Below are 17,530 nucleotides of genomic sequence, written 5' to 3'. Positions count from 1 at the left end.
GTACCTAATTGACCCATGGCTGGAGATCTGGCTAAGCAGTTGTTACAGTTTATCCAGTCTGGAGTGGTTAGTAACAGTAGCAAAAAGAAATCCAGAGCTCTTTGCCAGAGGAAGTGGTGGAAAGAGCCTAACGCCAAAGGTAGGGTCTTAGAGTTCTAGTTCTCCTTAGTTACATACTATCTGATTTAATCTCAGGTGGCAACTTGATCATCTTGACCCTCGCTTTTCCCGAAGAGTTGTGCTGGATGATGTTTCAAGTCCCTTTCAGCAAGGACAGGGTACACTTTATCATCTAAGAGTTGGATGACTAATGTGATTTTGATAAAGGGGCAAAGTACTAATAAGTAGCTGGGAAGCTGGTTGTCTTTGATGTCTGATAGTTAATAAAACAGAGAAAGATTTACATGCAGAGCTGAACTCATCTTTCACTCTCATGCCAGCTATCTGCTGACTCCACTTCCTTGGTTAGCCCTGGGTTACTATAAATTAAACTTAACTGCTTTTTCCTGGGAATGATGTTCTGTAAATCAGCCCTGGAAGAGAGTGGCTCTGTCAAGAGGGCTTTTCATGGGATACTCTACCCATTGGAAAGACACATATTATCTGGCAACTGCTTCTGAATATTAGTTTATGTCTTGGCAATTGTTTTCATAATAATCCAAAGCTGTCAGGGAAACATAACTCACATGGCTTGGACACTTGGTTGCCTTCTCTGCCTGGTAGGGGTTTATTAATCATGTCCTCTTCTCTTGAATCTTCTTTTCTGTATGCAGCAGAATTAAATTAACTGACCTATTTCCAAATAATTAGATCATTAACCCCCCTTTTAATAAAACCAGGAGACAATTTTATCTAAAATTAAACTCTATATTAGTGCCTGTTCTAGTAATGTCATCCGTATGGCTCTCCAATATGGGCTGGTCCAGCATCTGTGAATTGATGGTAATTCTCAGCCCTGGTACTTAATAAGACATGCTCCTACCCTCACAAATAATCATTTTTTTTTTTTTGTTTTAATTACCTAGTTAAAAAATACAGGAGCCATCTCAATGTCACCTTGGATATCCACATTGTGGAAAAAAAATGACACTTCTATGCATTCATTGCTGACTCGCTGAGCTGGAGGAGTTAGTGGAGTTCAAATAGTTGTCTCATTAAAACTAAAGTTGGTGCTGAAATTTCCATCTAACTCTTAGCCCCTCCCTCAGCCAACCCAGTATCAGTGTTAAAAGAACTTTGACTCCTACACTTCTCCAGAACATTCCTAAGTTTCCTCAGGCATAGGAAAAAAAGGTAAGGTGATCTCAGTTGGCCTTTTCAACCCACAGGGCCTCAGCAAATAGTTGCAGTGGCCTGTGAATGAACAGCAGCAGTGGGGTCATTTTAATGGGATTGAGACGCCCCTACAATAATGGTGACAGACTTAATCACTTCTCCATGGGGAAAATGTCCAAGATTAGGCAGTTCATTACAGAAATGGGGACGTGTTGAGAGAGGACTCTCAGAACAGAAAATGGAGTGCTGTTGATTACATTCATGCTGCTTCCCAGGAATAGCTTTTCCTCAGGAAGCCTCAGCTCTGCTGAAGGCCACATTATGCCAAGAAATCTGGACCAAAAGGGTTTAGTTAGGAAACACTTGTGGAGTAGCCAGTAGCCTGGGCTTTTCAACCCACCATGAATGTCTCAGGCTGAGAAGTGAGGTGAGCGTCACCACATCGATGTGTAGACATTAGATAGGAGTTAATTACCTTTTCACGACTTCATATATTTGTGATAGGGAATTTGAGTTGTTGAGGTCATTTGGAACAAAGGGACACAGTATGTCCTGCCTAGGGGAGAACATAGCTTGTTTGTGTGAGTCTGAGTTTGGCATTAATTTGGATTTAGAGGGTGTGGTTGATGTGGTGTGTGCCTCATACACACACTCTTGGTTCCCAGTTCTAACAGGATCCATGTGGATACCTATGCACACCTGTGCCTCTGCCTGAAGGACTTTTTTGTTGTTGAGTCTGGTGTCTGTGTGTGTGTGGGGGGGGGGGGGTGGGGGCACGGTGAGCTGACAATGCTGGAGGGATATCCCAGAGCATTCTTCGACTAAAGGCAGTTGGAGAGAGCTGGTGAATAAGAGCTACAGGTACTCCCTCTTTTTTTTTTTTTTTTAATTTATTTTTGTAAGTGGGGGGGAGAGAGTGAATGCATGAGCAGGATGGAGAGGCAGGAGGTGAAGCAGGCTCCCCGCTGAGCAGGGAGCCCAATGTGGGACTTGATCCAGGACCCTGGGATCATGACCTGAGGTGATGAAGACACCTAAATGACTGAGCCACTCTGGTGCCCCGGGTCCCCTGCTTCTTGGCTGGAAAAGTCTGAGGCATATTTCACCCTGTCTCCCAGAGCTCTCCAAGGAACCTGAGCTCCCAGTGCCCACAGTGGTAACTTGCTTCGAACACAGCTTTAATTGGTGTTGTTCCTTGTCCCCATCTCATGTGTCTTCCCCATGACAGTGCTTCCCAAATGAGCTCATGCATTTGAATCCTTGCCTCAGGTGTGCTTCTCGGGAAACTCAACCTAATTTAAGGGGTGAGCTTGCCACTAAACAAGATAAATTCCTTATTCCTGAGACATTATGGGGCTGTTCCCACCCACCCTTCTAATATCCCAGGGCATGGTTACTCACCATGGCGCAGCATGTTCTGGTTTGTCTCATGGGGATAGTGGAGGGCTGAGGGAGTCTCAAACTCCTGCCAGAGTGGAAAGAGAAATGACAATGGATTTAGTCAGGCTAATGCCGGGTTATGCTACAGTAACAGGCTAACCACATTACAGTTGAATGCTGGCTAGAGGGTAGTCCTTGGTGATTATCTTGTAAAGGGGTCTCCAGAATTTAGCCTGTTTCCATCTGGGAGAGGCGGAGACACCTGGCATTGCGAGGGGAAGAGGTGCGAGGAGCAGCAGGCTGCCTCATGCATGAAGCACGGGGCTGGGCTCTGAGGAGGGTGGTGGGGATGAGCAAATCTAGGGAGAAGCATAAAATAGGTCCAGTACAGGTGGCAAATCTATCTGCAGGCAAGACTTGGGTTAAACATACGTGCAAAACATAAAATAGACCTCAAATTACTCATCAGAATAAATTTCTGGTTTGATCTCTAAGATGTCAGACATTCACACTGTTCGTTTGCCCAACACAAAAACCATTGCTAGAGGTCTGGTGCAGCTCACGAGTTGAAAAATCCAACTGATCTGATCCACTGGAACAGTCATTTCTGGATTTGCATCTTGTCGTTGAGAAGACAAATGCTGGTGAGATAAGTCTTGTTACTTTGCAACTGGCAGGGTTGGTGAGATGGGGGCTCATGTAAACCCTGGAGCTTTAAGGTAAATTTGGCGGACTTTTATATGGTCGTTGATCCTGGATATTTGTATCAGGGAACACAAGGGTTTTTGTTGAAGGGATACCAAATACAGTTTGAAGCATAGAGCCACAGGGAAATCAAGGACTTGTTTTTTTTTCCAGCGGTTAACTCCTGGAAAGGTAGTAACATGCGAACATGGGATTTTGAGTAAGAAAATCAGTGTTGGAGTTTCTGCAGGGTCCCTGATCAGCTGAGTCTCCGTGTGTTTCTCTACCTTCTCAGCTTGAGTTTCCTCCTGACCCAAGCTGAGATGATAATGGTACCTGGGTCTAAGATTTGATGTGAGGGTAAAATGGCTTCACAAGACAAAGCACTTGGCATGGTGGCCAACTCGTGGCAAGCGCTTAGTAATGGCAGTTACTATTCCTTATGTCCTGAAGTGTGACATAGGGCTGCAGTTATTTCTTCATTGTTGACACAAATACAGAACATCTGCTGCATGCTAGAAACTGTGCTAGACGCTGGGAATAAAATGATGAATAAAACAAAGCCCAATCAAATACAAATCAAAACCACAGTGAGACACCACCTCACACCAGTCAGAATGGCTAAAATTAACAAGTCAGGAAACGACAGATGCTGGTGAGGATGCAGAGAAAGGGGAACCCTTCTACACTGTTGGTGGGAATGCAAGCTGGTGCAACCACTCTGGAAAACAGCAGGGAGGTTCCTCAGAAAGTTGAAAATAGATCTACGCTACAACCCAGCAATCACACTACTGGGTATTTACCCTAAAGATACAAATATAGTAATTTGAAGGGGCACAAATGTTTATAGCAGCGATGTCCACAATAGCCAAACCATGGAAAGAACCTAGATGTCCATCAACAGATGAATGGATAAAGAAGAGGTGGAGTATATATATACAATGGAATACTATGCAGCCATCAAAAGAAATGAAATCTTGCCATTTGTGACGATGTGCATGGAACTAGAGAGTATTACACTTAGTGAAGTAAGTCAATTAGAGAAAGACAATTATCATATGATTTCTCTGGTATGAGGAAGTTGAGAGGCAACGTGGGGGGGTTTGGGGGAGGAAAGGAATAAATGAAACACGATGGGATCGAGAGGGAGACAAACCATAAGAGACTCTTAATCTCACAAAATAAACTGAGGGTTGCCGGGGGGAGAGGGGTTAGGGAAAAGGTGGTGGGGTTATGGACATTGGGGAAGATATGTGCTATGGTGAGTGCTGTGAAGTGTGAAAACCTGACGATTCACAGACCTGTACCCCTGGGACTAGTAATACATTATATGTTAATAAAAAATAAAAATTTATATATATATATATTTAAACAAACAAACAAAGCCCAATCTTGTCCTGAAAGAGATGAGAGACCAGAGCTCAGCAAACATCTTAAAGGGCCAGACAGTGAATAGTTGAGGCTTTGTGGGGCATGGGGTATCTGTGACAGCCATTTGACTCTGCTCCTAGAGCTGGAAAGTAGCCTTATAGGATATGTGAATGAATGGACATGGATGTGTTCCAATAAAACTTTATTTAGATAGGTAGAGAACCAGATTTGTCCTGTGGACCATAATTTGCTAATCACTGAGATGGCCAGTAATAGGCATTATGGGCTAATATTTATTGAGAGCGTACCATGTTTGTGTTCATTTGTTTAACAGACACTTACATAGCAGTTATTATGAATTAACTCACAGCAGTGATTATGAGTCAGGTAATGATCGAATCACTTTCCACATATTACCTCCTTTAGTCCTCATCATAACCCCATGAGGTTGGTAAGGTCCCCATTTTATAAGATGGAGTTGGTACTAATATTATTCCCCTATTACAGATGAGGCAGCTGAGTCACTAAGAGGTTAAATAGGCTGGGATTTGAGCCCAAACAAAATCATGCCAGAGGCTATGCTTGGAATCATTCTACACACAGCCTCCCTCCCATAAACACTTAAACTGTGGACTCCTATAAGTACGTGAACAGAGTAACAATAATGTCACCCTCTCAGATGACTGTGACCCTCTCAAGAGTTGAAAATGCTTGGTAAATTGTAATAGGTTACGGGAACATGACTTTTTTTTCCTCTCTGGAGCAGCTGCCCTCTGCCACTTGGAGGGGAGGAGCTGAGTTGGTTTCTGAACTGGAGAAGAGAGAGTGGGCAAGGAATGCTTGTTTATAGATCTTGGAAAAGGTAAATGAGCCGGCTCTCTGAGGACATATCTCATTTCTTTCTTTAAAAGTTTCTGAACTTGAAGAATAAAACATGAACATTAGTTCTGATGCCACTTCGGCTGTAGACAAACCCCAGGAGATTTGCCATATCCATGAAACCAGAAACTGGTTTCTGGCTGCGTGCCCCAAACCTCACAGCTGATAGAAGCAGAGCCAGGATTGGAATCCGGATGCTCTCATTCTGAGGCACGCATACTTGGCCACAGGCACTAGGATGCAGTGTCCTGTGTGTATACATGTTGTTCCAGATCTTGTTCTTGATCTCATTACTTGGTCAGCATTGAGAGAAAGTGAGAAGAATCTGTTTAAACTGAGCACAGCTGGGAAAAGAGATGGTGTTCATCCTATTCAGATACTGTCTACGGAGTGCAGAGGATTTAATAAATAATAGTGTGCCCATTCTGATAATTAAAGCTTGTGAAAAATAATGACTTGGCCCAGAGGTATCATTACCTAGAATACCAGCCTAGTGTCTGTTTCAAAACAGTGATAATTTTTATGTCCTGCCATAAATGATCACTTAAGCAGCTTGAAATAAAAACAGGGCACAGTGCCCCCTGTGCTTGTGGATTTTGTGCTAAAAAGCTGAACTTGCTCTTGAAGAGAAATGCCCATCTGTGCTGAAAATGCCTGTGGACTCTCTCCATGTTTTAATAAATAGTGGACTGCAAAAAGCTTGTGTTAAATGGAGGAGGATGGAGCACGGGAGGTGTCTGTGCAAAAAGAAAGGGGACAAGGGCACACGGGGTCTGGGATGGCTTTGGAAACCATCTGGGAGGTTCTTCCATGTTAAATTGTGTCCCCTAAAAAGGTAAGTTGAAGCCCTAACTCCTAGTACCTGTGAGTGTGACTTTATTTGGAAAAAGGGTCTTTACAGGCATAATGGAGATGAAAGTTGAGGTCACACTGGAACTAAGGTGGGCCTTGGTCCAATATCCTTTGTGTCCATAAGGAGATGACCACGTGGGAGTGAAGGAAGCGGAGACTGGAGGCATGTAGCTGCAGGCCAAGGAAGGCCAGGGACTGATGAGGCAAGGAAGGGAGGGAGCTTGGGAGAGTCAAGGAAGGACTTTACCCTCTGGGTCTTGGAGGGAGAATGGCCCTGCCAACACCCTGTTTTCAGACTTGTAGACTTTATAACTGGGAAAGAATGAATTTCTGTTGGTTTAAGTTAACCGTTTGTTTGTGCCACTTTGTTACAGTAACTCTAGGAAGCTAGTGTGGAGGTGATGTATAGACTTGCAGAAGGGAAGTAGGCCTATGTGTATGGGGCAGAGGGGTGGAATCAGGGAACATGTTTTCATTTGCCATTCAGAAAGGAGGCAGTATGGTAATTAAGAACAAAGCTTAGGAATCAAACCAACTTTTGAATTTCTGCTCCTTTTCTATTCTGGGTGACTTTTAATAATAATCATAACCTCTAACATTTACTGATGAATTGATATCCTAGGCCTTGTGGCTTGAGCTAAATATGTCCTGTCTCCATTTTGTAGGAAGGAGCCTGAATCACAAAAAATGTCAGTTGTGCAAAGTCCTTTTTCCTTTTGATGAAGTATATTTGATATATAACATTGTATAATTTGAAGGTTGACATCTTAATCTGATACAGTTGTATATTGTAATATATTGGCCATTGTAGCAATGATTAACTATTCCATTCCACAAGTGGTTAAATAATTAAGTTTTAGGCTCTTAGAAAGTTGGCTTACAATTCAGTTTTGTTGTCTATATTGACTATACTGTGCATCTGATCTCTAGGACTTACTTGCTACTTGTTGCAGATTAGTATTCTTATTTGTATGTACATACATATATAATACATACATTTTTTGATTGGTTGGTTGATTGATTTGAGTGAGTGAGTGAGAGCAAGGGAGCAGGGGAAGGGGCAGCCGGAGAGAGGGAGAGATGCCATGCTGAGTGCAGAGCACACTGTGGGGCTTGATCTCAGGACCCCGAGATCCCAACCTGAGCCGAAATCCAGAATCAGATGTTCAACCGACTGAGACACCCACATGCCTTGCAAGTTAGTATTCTTAAACAATCTCTGTTTTATCTTTCCTACTCCCAGCCCCTGGGAAAATCACCAGTAAAATCACCAGTCACCAGTAAAATCACCATTTTACTTTGTTTTTACAAATCTGACCTTTTAAGATTCCACATAGAAGTGATTTCACCCAGTATGTGTCTTTATCTGTCAGACTTACCTTATCTAGCAGAATACTCTCAAGGGGTATCCATGTGTTTGCAAATGGCTGGATGCCCTTCTTTTTCTAGTTAAAAGGCTGGCAAGTGGTTGTGGAGCTGGTGTCTAGTACTTTGGCTCCAGAGGTTCATCTATTAAACCACTATGCAACACCTGAGACTCCATTTTCTCCAGTGTTCAATGGGGAGCATCAAAATACCTGTCACCGAAGATGAAACTCGGTTATTCTGTAAAACTCCTCATCATTAAATAGTTGTAGGCATATAGGAAGCTTAAAAAAAAAAAAGTATGGTAAAGACCTGTGTACTCTTCAGTCTGCTTTCCCTGATGGTAACATCTTCTGTAACTGCAGTACATTGAAACCCAGAAAAGAGACACTGTATAATCTTTATTCAGATGCACCAGTTTTGTTAAATACTTGCTGTCTGTCTCTGTTTGTCTGTCTCTCTGGCTTATGCCATGTTATCATATGTCTAGGTTTAGGTAATCACTACCACAGTGAAGAGACAGGATGCTTCCCTCACTGCATAGGAACTCCCTTGGGCTATACTTTCATATTGCCTTCTCTCCCCACACCCATCCCTAAGCCTCGGCTGCTATTAATCTCTCCATCTCCATAATTCTGTCATTTTTGAGCATGTTCTATAAATGAAACCATACTGCCTATAAACTTCAGAGATTGGCTTTTGTCACTCAGCATAATGCCAAATATTTTTTGAGCTTTTCTGTATACCAGGTGCTCTGCAAGAAACCGAGAATAGAAAGTGTCAACCCCTCACTTTTTTAAAGAAAGTTTTTATTTAAATTCCAGTTAGTTAACATACAGTGTAATATGAGTTTCGGGTGTACAATAGAGTGATTCAACACTTCCATACACCACCTGGTGCTCATCATGACAAGTATAACCCTTAATCTCCATCACCTCCTTTACCCATCCCCCCCTCACCTCCCTTCTAGTAACCATCAGTGAGTTGAGCTAAGGATCTATTCAACCCTCACTTTAGCTTGAGCTGCTCAACTTGCTGGTTTGCTCTGTTATTGGTGGGAAAAATGTCCCCCAGTTTGAAAAGATCAAGAGGCCATTTTCTTTTTCTGGTGGTAAGCTTTGCCTCATGTCATGGCTTGCATTTCCAACCCATTTTCTTCCTCAAGCCAAACATTTTCAGTACTGTGATTAAGGAGTATGTGGAGAGGCTGTCTGGGGGGAAATCTGCCATGGCAGTATTTCATTCTGAATAACTCCATAAACATCCAAATACCCCTTATTGAGATGGTAGCATTGGAGACCTAATGGAGACCTTCTGCAGGTTGTCTGTTTTGGTGTCCCCTCCTAAGCCTTCACAGCTGCATCGTTTGGTGCATTTATGTGCCAAGGTTAATTCCAGATAATCTATATAGCAGGAAGGTGGGAAAAATCTGGAACATAAGTTGGTATGTTAACTGCGATGTATTGAGATAACTTTTCATTCTATGAGAGTACAAGACAGAGTGGAACAGCTTGCTTTACAAAAAGATGAAAATTCAAATAACCTGCTTTCTGTTCTCTTCCATGTTACTAAGAAGCTGTGTGTCCCCAACAAGTCGACTCCTTTGGACCTCTTTTGTGAACAAGGCAGGCTCTGGATTATTTGACCTTAGAAGTCTTTTAGCGATGGAAAAAACAATTCTATTTCTGTGTTTTGCGATCCTAGTTTATATAGTCATGACCTCTTGGAACACCAAGAGTAAGGCTGTTGTAAAAAAAGCCTTTGGAAGTCTCCATGATGTCATTCATGACCCATCGTCAAACCCACGGGCTTCATGACCCACCCACCTTGTTTTACTGTGTTCACCTGGAAGGAGTGTTCCTGCTGCTCTCTTTTGAAAGCTGCCATCTCTGTGAATGCTTTAGGGTCCAGCCCCTTTTCACCTTGAACTTCTCTCTCCTGCATCACTTTCTCTCTTTACTGGCTTGCTCATGGCAGCATACGAATGAGCTCTGGCGTTCATGCTTCTTCAAAACAAACAGCCTGCCTCGGGCCATGTCCTCCTCCAGCTTCCACACTATTCCAATTCTCTCTTTTATTGAAAACATATTATGAGTCCGTTGCATTTGCTGTTTCCTCTTCCTGTGTCCTATTCCTCCTTCAGCTGCCTGCAGGTGGATTTCTGGGTTTACCAGGTCCATGAAACTGGACATTGTCTTGAACTTCCTGAGGCCAAGCCTAGCAGGCCCTTTCCTGTCTTCATCTTGGCACCTTCTCAGCATCTTTGAATTCTCTCCTTCTTGATTCATTCCTGTCTTGGTCTCTGCTGTGCCACAGTCTTTCGGCCATTCCTCCTCATTTTTCTTGGGTGGCTTTTCCTCCTCAGGGTTTTGTCTGGAGCTCTTTCTACATCTCTCTACACATTCTGTACAGAGTTTCTCCTCCAGTCCCCTGGCTTTAGACAGTGTCTGAATTTTGATAATTCCAAATATATACCTTTGACCTATCCTCTCCTCTGAGCTTTAAATTTTTGTATTTCCTATTCTACACAGTGATCAGCTTACATGTTTCATAGGAATCTCAAACCTAAATGTCCAGGGCAGACTTTTTTTTTTTTTTCTTCCCTAATTTCCTTTTCTCTGTGTCTTCCCTACCTGCTTGCTCAAACTAAAATGCTAGGTTCTAGACCCAAACTGAGGTTTTCCCTTTTTCTCCTTACCTCCTGGGAATCTAAGTCACTGGGGTTGAGCTTCTTGAACTCGTTGTAGGTTGGCCCATTTTCCCAGTTGCCCTCTTCTTTCATCAGCGTTATTACCGTGTCTTATCTGGGTATCCTAAAGCATCCTAAGTGGCCTTTTGCTCTTCTGCTTCTGCCTACATTTCATTTCCTCCACAACAGCTAAAGTGATTAAAAAAAATAAAATAAAATCCTATCAGTGCCCTACTTCAAACTGTCCAGTATCTTCTTTTTGCATTTTGAATGGCACTCACACTTCATCAGTCTGCTTTGCCATTGCTACACTCTTTGCACACCAGGCCCAGCCAAGATGGTCTTCATTCTGGTCCTCCAGCAAGCCACACCCCTTTGCACCTCTTGACCTTGGTCATTTGATATCTCTCCACCTGATGCATCCTTTCCTAAAGTCTTCATATGACTGGCTGCTTAGCAGTCACAGTCAGCCTTAAATATGCCAGCTCCTCAGAGAGGCCTCTGCCTAATCACTTCTCCTCAAGCACCCCTCTCCCCAACCCATTCATCATGAATCTTATTTTCTTGTTAGCCTGCCTGCATCACCATCTGTGGTCCTCTTGTTTTACTTACTTGTACTTATCAATTGTATTTTCCTTGAAGTCTCAGTATTTTCCTTTCTTGTTTATTACTCTGTCCTTCATTTCTAGAACAGAAGTTTTTGAATGAATGAATAGATCTTCAACTGAAAGGCAGTAATGTTTTTTTCTGCAGCTTTCTGGAGATATAATTGTCTTAAAACATGTTGTAAGTTTAAGGTGTGCGATGTGTTGATTTGATTTATATATTGCAAAACGATGACCACCATTGCATTAGCTAACCCCTCCATCGTGCCGCATTATTACCACTTCTTTTTTTTTTTTTTTTTTTTTGTGGCAAGAACATTTAAGATCTACTCTCTTAGCAACTTTCCCATATAAGATACAGTATTGTATAATCACCATGCTGTATATTAGATCTCCACAACTTACTCATCTTCTTCCTGAAAGTTTGTACTTTTTAGAAAAAAATTTAGTCATTGTATTACTCGTTTCATAGGTAGAGGTCAGTGATTCATCAATCTTATATATTACCCACTGCTCATTATAACACATATCCTCCCCAATGTCCCTCATGAAAATTTATACTCACTGATGAACATCTCCTTATTTCTTCTGAACCTCAGCCCTGGGCAACTACCATTCTACTTTTTCTTTCTTTCTTTCTTTCTTTCTTGGCAACTACCATTCTACTTTTTCTTTCTTTCTTTCTTTCTTTTTTCTTTCTTTCTTCCTTCCTCCCTTCCTTCCTTCCTTCCTTTTTTTTTTTTTTTTAAAGATTTTATTTATTTATTTGACACACAGAGATCACAAGCAGGCAGAGAGGCAGGCAGAAAGAGGGGGAAGCAGGCTCCCCACTGAGCAGAGAGCCGGATGCAGGGCTCAATCCCAGGACCCTGAGATCATGACCTGAGCCGAAGGCAGAGGCTTAACCCACTGAGCCACCCAGGTGCCCCCATTCTACTTTCTGTTGCTATGAGTTTGACTTTTTTAGATTTCACACAAAAGTGAGAACATAAAGTATTTGTCTTTCTCTGTCTGGCTTATTTCACTTAGAATAATGCCCTCAATTTCCATCCGTGTGGTCACAGATAGCAGGATTTTGAAAGAAAGTAATTTTAGGCATGAAAAAATAACATTAATAACAACAAAGGCTGAAGTTGTGCTTACTGTGGAGTAGGAACTCTGCTTCCTATGTATGAAAACTGAGGCTTGGCATTTTATGGTCAGTGGTTAATGACTTTCCAAAGGACTGGCAGCCAGAAGGAGACAGGTTTGGACACTTTATGCCCTTCACATGATCAGTACCAACCCATTTTCAGGTTGGGGAGACTAGCAAAGAAAACCACATGGTATATGGTGAGAGCCCCAGGTCAGACCCTACCTGTGTGTCTTAGTTACTGTGGGAGCTTGGGTGAGTCGATTCACTAAGCCTCAGTGACTCAGCTATAAAGACAGGACACTAATAGCTACCTCACATGGTTGTTAGCAGCATCTGATGAGAACACAGGACCGGTATAGTGTCAAAATGCATGGATATGTTGATAAGGTTCCTCACTCAGCCTCTGGCACACTGTACTTATATTACTTACGACTGTTTCTACTCTTAGGCTTTTATCTGAATTGAAGATAAGTGCTATGATCTAAATGGTTATGTCCCCTCAAAGCTCATCTACCATAGTTTCATCCCCAAGGTGGTGGTATTTGAAAGTGGGAGGTGTTGGAGCTGATCAGGTCATGAGCCTGGAGCCTCCGTGAGTGGGATTCGCACCCTGAGGAACGAGGCCGCAGGGGAAGTGGTCTTTCATCAGGCAGAGAGCCTGGCCATGCTGGCATCTTGATCTCAGACTTCAACCTTTCAGAACTGTGAGAAATCCATGTTTATTGTTGATAAACCACCTGGTCTGTGGTATTTTGTTAGAGCAGCCCAGTGAAAATGAGAAAACAAGGGTCATACTGTTACTGTGTATGAGTTCCAGCAAAAGTGCGTGGTGGGTCCAGGGCTGGTCGGCAACCAGCTGTTCACGATTTAGCTGCTGCTTCCTCCCTTCTAGGACCTTTTGCAGGCCTCCCCCCAGGGACCCCAGTCTCCATGGGTGCCCTTTGCCCTGAGGTTCCATACGTAGGTCTGCTTCGTTCAGTCCTCCTTCCTAAACACGGATCCTGAGGCTGGCTGCCATCTAGGCCATTGATCTGATCATTTCAGCTGGGCTGAAATAGTGGCCAATACTTGAAAGTGCTACCACACTGGCTACTACTACTGTCACAGTAGTCTTGTGGAGACACAAGGCTTGAAAATCGAGGCTTTTTTCTCATCCGGTGGAAATTCCAGGCCGAAGGCAGGATTGGGGATATTTGGGGGCCAAGGGGCCTTCCTGGAGCCTGTAAGTCATCCAGAAGGGGGTGGCTGTCTCAGCTTTGGCATCCAGCAGGCCCAGCATGCTCTCGAAGGGCCCTTCGGAAGTCATTTGCTGTGACGAAGACGCTTACGCTGAACGAGGGAAAGCATCATCCAAATGCATGTGTGTTCATTCGGTGCAGGGGAGTTGAAGTCAGATGCGTCTGCCACGATTACAGGGAAAGGACCGACAGAGCGGTTTACTAGCAGCCACCTTGGAACGTTGTTATTGAGCACTTGACCGTGGGCAGCAATCTCCAGCAAGAGAAGCCCAAGACAAGCTATCAGACTGAATGGGAAAGGAAATGTCTCAGCTTTCACCCAATGTTCATGCCCGATATACATTAAGATTCTGTTGTTCATTGCCTAACATACGTACATGTATATGTATCCATATACATATGTAACTTTTTATTTTGGAATAATCTTAGATGTACAGAAAAATGATAATGATATGGTAGAGTTCCTATGTACCCTTCACCTAGCTTTGCTTAATGTTCTATTCAACTTTCGGAGCCATAACTTTTTGCCCTAGTGAAGAAAATTGTTCACTTACCTCGTCTCTCCTTACAACCAGCTATGTGCCAGGCATGGTGCTAGGCACTAGGGATAGAACAATGAGTAAGACCCAGTCCCTCCTGCCTTCATGAGTCTGATAATGCAGCTTAGTGGATTGTAAAGTGTGGTCTCTGGATCATCAGCATCGCCTTGGAACTTTTAGAAATGCGAGTTCTCAGGCCCCATCCCATATGGGATCTAAGAACTTGCAGAGTAAGGCCCAGGACTCTGTATTTTTAACCAGCCCTCCCGTGGATTCTGATGCATGGTCAAGTCTGAGAACCGGTCTTGAGGGGAAAAAGAAATCTTAAATAAATAGAAAAAGGTGGTGATTTCACAATGGGAGGTAGAGCTTTAGGAACATATAATTGGGAGAGCTTGTCTAATCTGGAATGTAGGAAAGACTTGGTTGAAAAAAGGTATTTAAATTACTGTCTGGAAGATGAGGAGGAGTGAGCCAGGTGGAGTGGTGGGTGAGGTCACTGCCAGAAACCAGGGCAAGAGACTTGACAGGCTAAATCTGGGCTCTCCAGCCACTCTAAAACTAACTCCGAAAGATTAGTTTGGGGTTAAACCACTAGTTAAATCTAGCTTAATTAGAAAATCCAATTAACTAGTTCTTGGCATTTCCTGAATATTTCAGTTAGTGAAGATTTTAAAAATCAAATCTGTGTTGCATTTAGGGGATTATTTTCATTAAAAAGAAAGAGCTCTGTGATAAGGGATAGAAACCCATTGTCGCATGGACTGTACTTATAATATTAGCTCTGTGAGCCTGCTGAGCTCACTTCACTCTGGTGGCCTCCTTCCTTGTTCTTACCTGTAAAATGAGGGGGCTGGGCTCTGTCCGTCCAGCCATTTCCTCTCTGACTTCATGATCCAGAAATTACTATAAATATTATCGTATTGCTGTTTACTTTTAAAAAGTACATTTATATTCCTTTCCTTCTATAGCTAATTCTTCACATTGCCTACTGGAGACTGCAAGAGTGCTTTCCTATTCTTTTCTCTGAAATTACTGCCATAAGTTTATCCCATAAGGATATATTATTTGCTCTAATGATCCGGTAATTATCAGGTAATGAAATGGCCAACCGTAAGTATATTATTAGGAGCAGTTGCTGTGTGGAATTTTTTTGTCATGCAATCAGAAGAGTTACTTACCTTTTAGTAATGCCTAGGAAGTTACATGCTGAGGAGACTGAAAATAGAGAACTAGGCTTCCATGTTCTGCTGAAGTAAGTGCGAAGCCCACACGTGAAAAGTCTACCAAGCCGAATGCCATGGACTAGAGCTGAAAGCCATGCTTTGTCTTTCGGTTTGCAGTGTGCCCCACTGTCATTAATTGGAACCATTCCCAAGGAGAGATGGATTAAGCAGCTGCATTTCCAAGCTGACCATCCTGACTTACATTGTCCCTCTCAGTCCTTGACTGGGGAAAAGTTACATTATGTGAGTATTAATGCTGATGGGAAGAGGGTTTTATATTCAAAGTCAGGCTCAGGATAGGTCCTTAATTGAAAGGAATTTTTAACCACCTTGCATTCAGGCCCCTTCTGCAGCTTCTGGAGCTGTTACTTGGATATCAGAATGTGACATACGGCCCTCCCCTGTCTGCATTACGAATTTGGTCCTGAATGTGGAGATGGCAGTGATGAATTTTGGCCTCTTAGATTTTTAACTTTGATCTTGGCAGCCCCCAAACTGACACTTAATGGGATGTGTCTCTAAAATGTTTCATCCGGCCAATGAGAAGGTGCTAGGCATTCTTAGTTGGGCAGACTCCCCTTCTACCCACATTCGGTTATCCTTTATCTGCACTGACAATTGTCGTGGGTGTTCTGCTTTCTAGCTACATGTGAACCATTTCCCATTCTCCACTGGAGACTCCTAGAGGACAAAGTCCGTAGCCCATTCATGGTAGCATGATAATATCAGCTAACACCCGAGAGTGCTAAAGTTAAGCACTTGACATTTCATTTATTTCCCTTACGTCTGTGAACAGAACTACACAACACACCCAACAGTGTATGGGGGGCCTTCTCCACAAAGTAGGTATTTTGAGTCCTATTTTATAAATGAGAAAACTGAGGTGCAGAGAGGTTCAACAGCTGCTTGAGGGACCCTGAGCTACTTGGTGCTAGAACCAGCATTCAGATCCATTTCTCCAACTCAAGCCTGTGCTCTGAATACTTTGTCTCTCAAAATAACCAGAGACCTCTAACATCACAGGAACTCAACAAATCATGGGAGAATGTCAGAGTGACTCTTCATCTAGGTTGTATGACAAGCTCTGGGGATGGTGAAAATGCAGGAGAGGGCTAAAGGGTGCATACTTGGGAAGTATGTCGACAGTAAGAGAGGGTCTGAGCTATGTTTTTCATGTAGCTATGTTTTTCATGAGTGTCCAAATACCTGATTAAGCCAAAGGAACAGCCGTATTGCTTGTTATCCTGGCCATGCTAACATTCAGCCATCACCGGCAGGAGCAATATTGTTGTTGAACTGGTTTGTTTCCCATGCTGTTTGGTTGATTACATCATTACTTCAAGTCTCATGTAATAAGCTGTGGTACAGTTGTTAGCTGAATCTGATGCAACTACTTTTTTGCTCAAGGCAATCTTCATAGGTTTAAGGAATCCTTTCTGGGGAGTTAAATTACTCAGAGGGGGATCTGTGTGATTATTGTTCTCTCATTCCACTCTATTGCTTGCCATGCTCTGCCCGGCCATTCTATCCCACTTTTTTCCTGCTATAGCATTTCATTCTAAAACAAAAAACAAGGGATTGAATGTTTGTGCCCCCCAAGATTCATATGTTGAGATCTGAACCCCCAGTGTGATGCTATTGGGAGGTGGGGCCCTTGGGAGTTGATTAGGTCATAAAGGTCAAGCCATCACAAATGAGATTAATGTCTTTATAAAAAAGACCCAGGGAGTTTCCCTGTCCCTTCAGCCCTGTGAGGACACAGTGAGAAGACTGCTGGTGGTCTATAACCAGTACGCAGGCTCTCTCCAGACACCAGATTGACCAGGACCTTGATCATGGACCTCCCAGTCACCTCAACCATTTATAAGCTACCCGGTAAATGGTATTCTGTTCTAGTAGCTGAATGGACTGAAACAAGTCCTATGTGCCAAATACTGTGTTAGATATTGAAGACCTACACCTAAATGCTTAATCTGGGGATCAGATTCGACAGATTTTGTCCTTACCTAGCTTAGTGTCTGATAAGGAAATAAGAAAACAGGTAATAACAGTGCAGGCAGGTGAGCTCTATAGAAAGGTACTACAGGGAGGATGGGAGCTCGGGTTGCTGGTGGGGTGGGGTTTCATACATGAGTCAGAACAGGTCCTTGGAGAGAGTGACTTATCACCTGAGAGAGGAAAAGAAAATAGTTGGACACAGGGCATTTTAGCCATCCAATAAGAGGAAGCAAGTTGAAGACCAAACCCCTCCCCACCCCCCGCCGCCTCTTTTCAAAAGATTCAGTTTGCCTG

The 17,530-nt window shown here is 43.0% G+C and overlaps 1 long non-coding RNA gene across 2 annotated transcripts; it reads right to left on the bottom strand.

The window, feature by feature from the left end:
- Positions 1-640: 640 nt before the first annotated feature.
- LOC309845455 lies at positions 641-16,828 on the bottom strand. Of its 2 annotated transcripts, XR_014301305.1 has the most exons (5): positions 16,445-16,828; positions 15,194-15,461; positions 2,677-2,740; positions 1,751-1,831; positions 641-763 (listed from the first exon to the last, which is right to left on the bottom strand). It is a non-coding gene; the product is annotated as an uncharacterized lncRNA (long non-coding RNA). The 2 variants fall into 2 exon arrangements; XR_014301306.1 differs by lacking the exons at positions 15,194-15,461; positions 16,445-16,828 and adding an exon at positions 7,821-8,012.
- Between the last annotated feature and the right edge of the window lie 702 nt (positions 16,829-17,530).

Source organism: Mustela nivalis (genome assembly GCF_964662115.1).
Source record: "Mustela nivalis genome assembly, chromosome: 1".
Classification (NCBI taxonomy): domain Eukaryota; kingdom Metazoa; phylum Chordata; class Mammalia; order Carnivora; family Mustelidae; genus Mustela; species Mustela nivalis.
The sequence above is the reverse complement of the archived record's forward strand: the minus strand, read 5'-3'. Positions and strand labels throughout refer to the sequence as shown.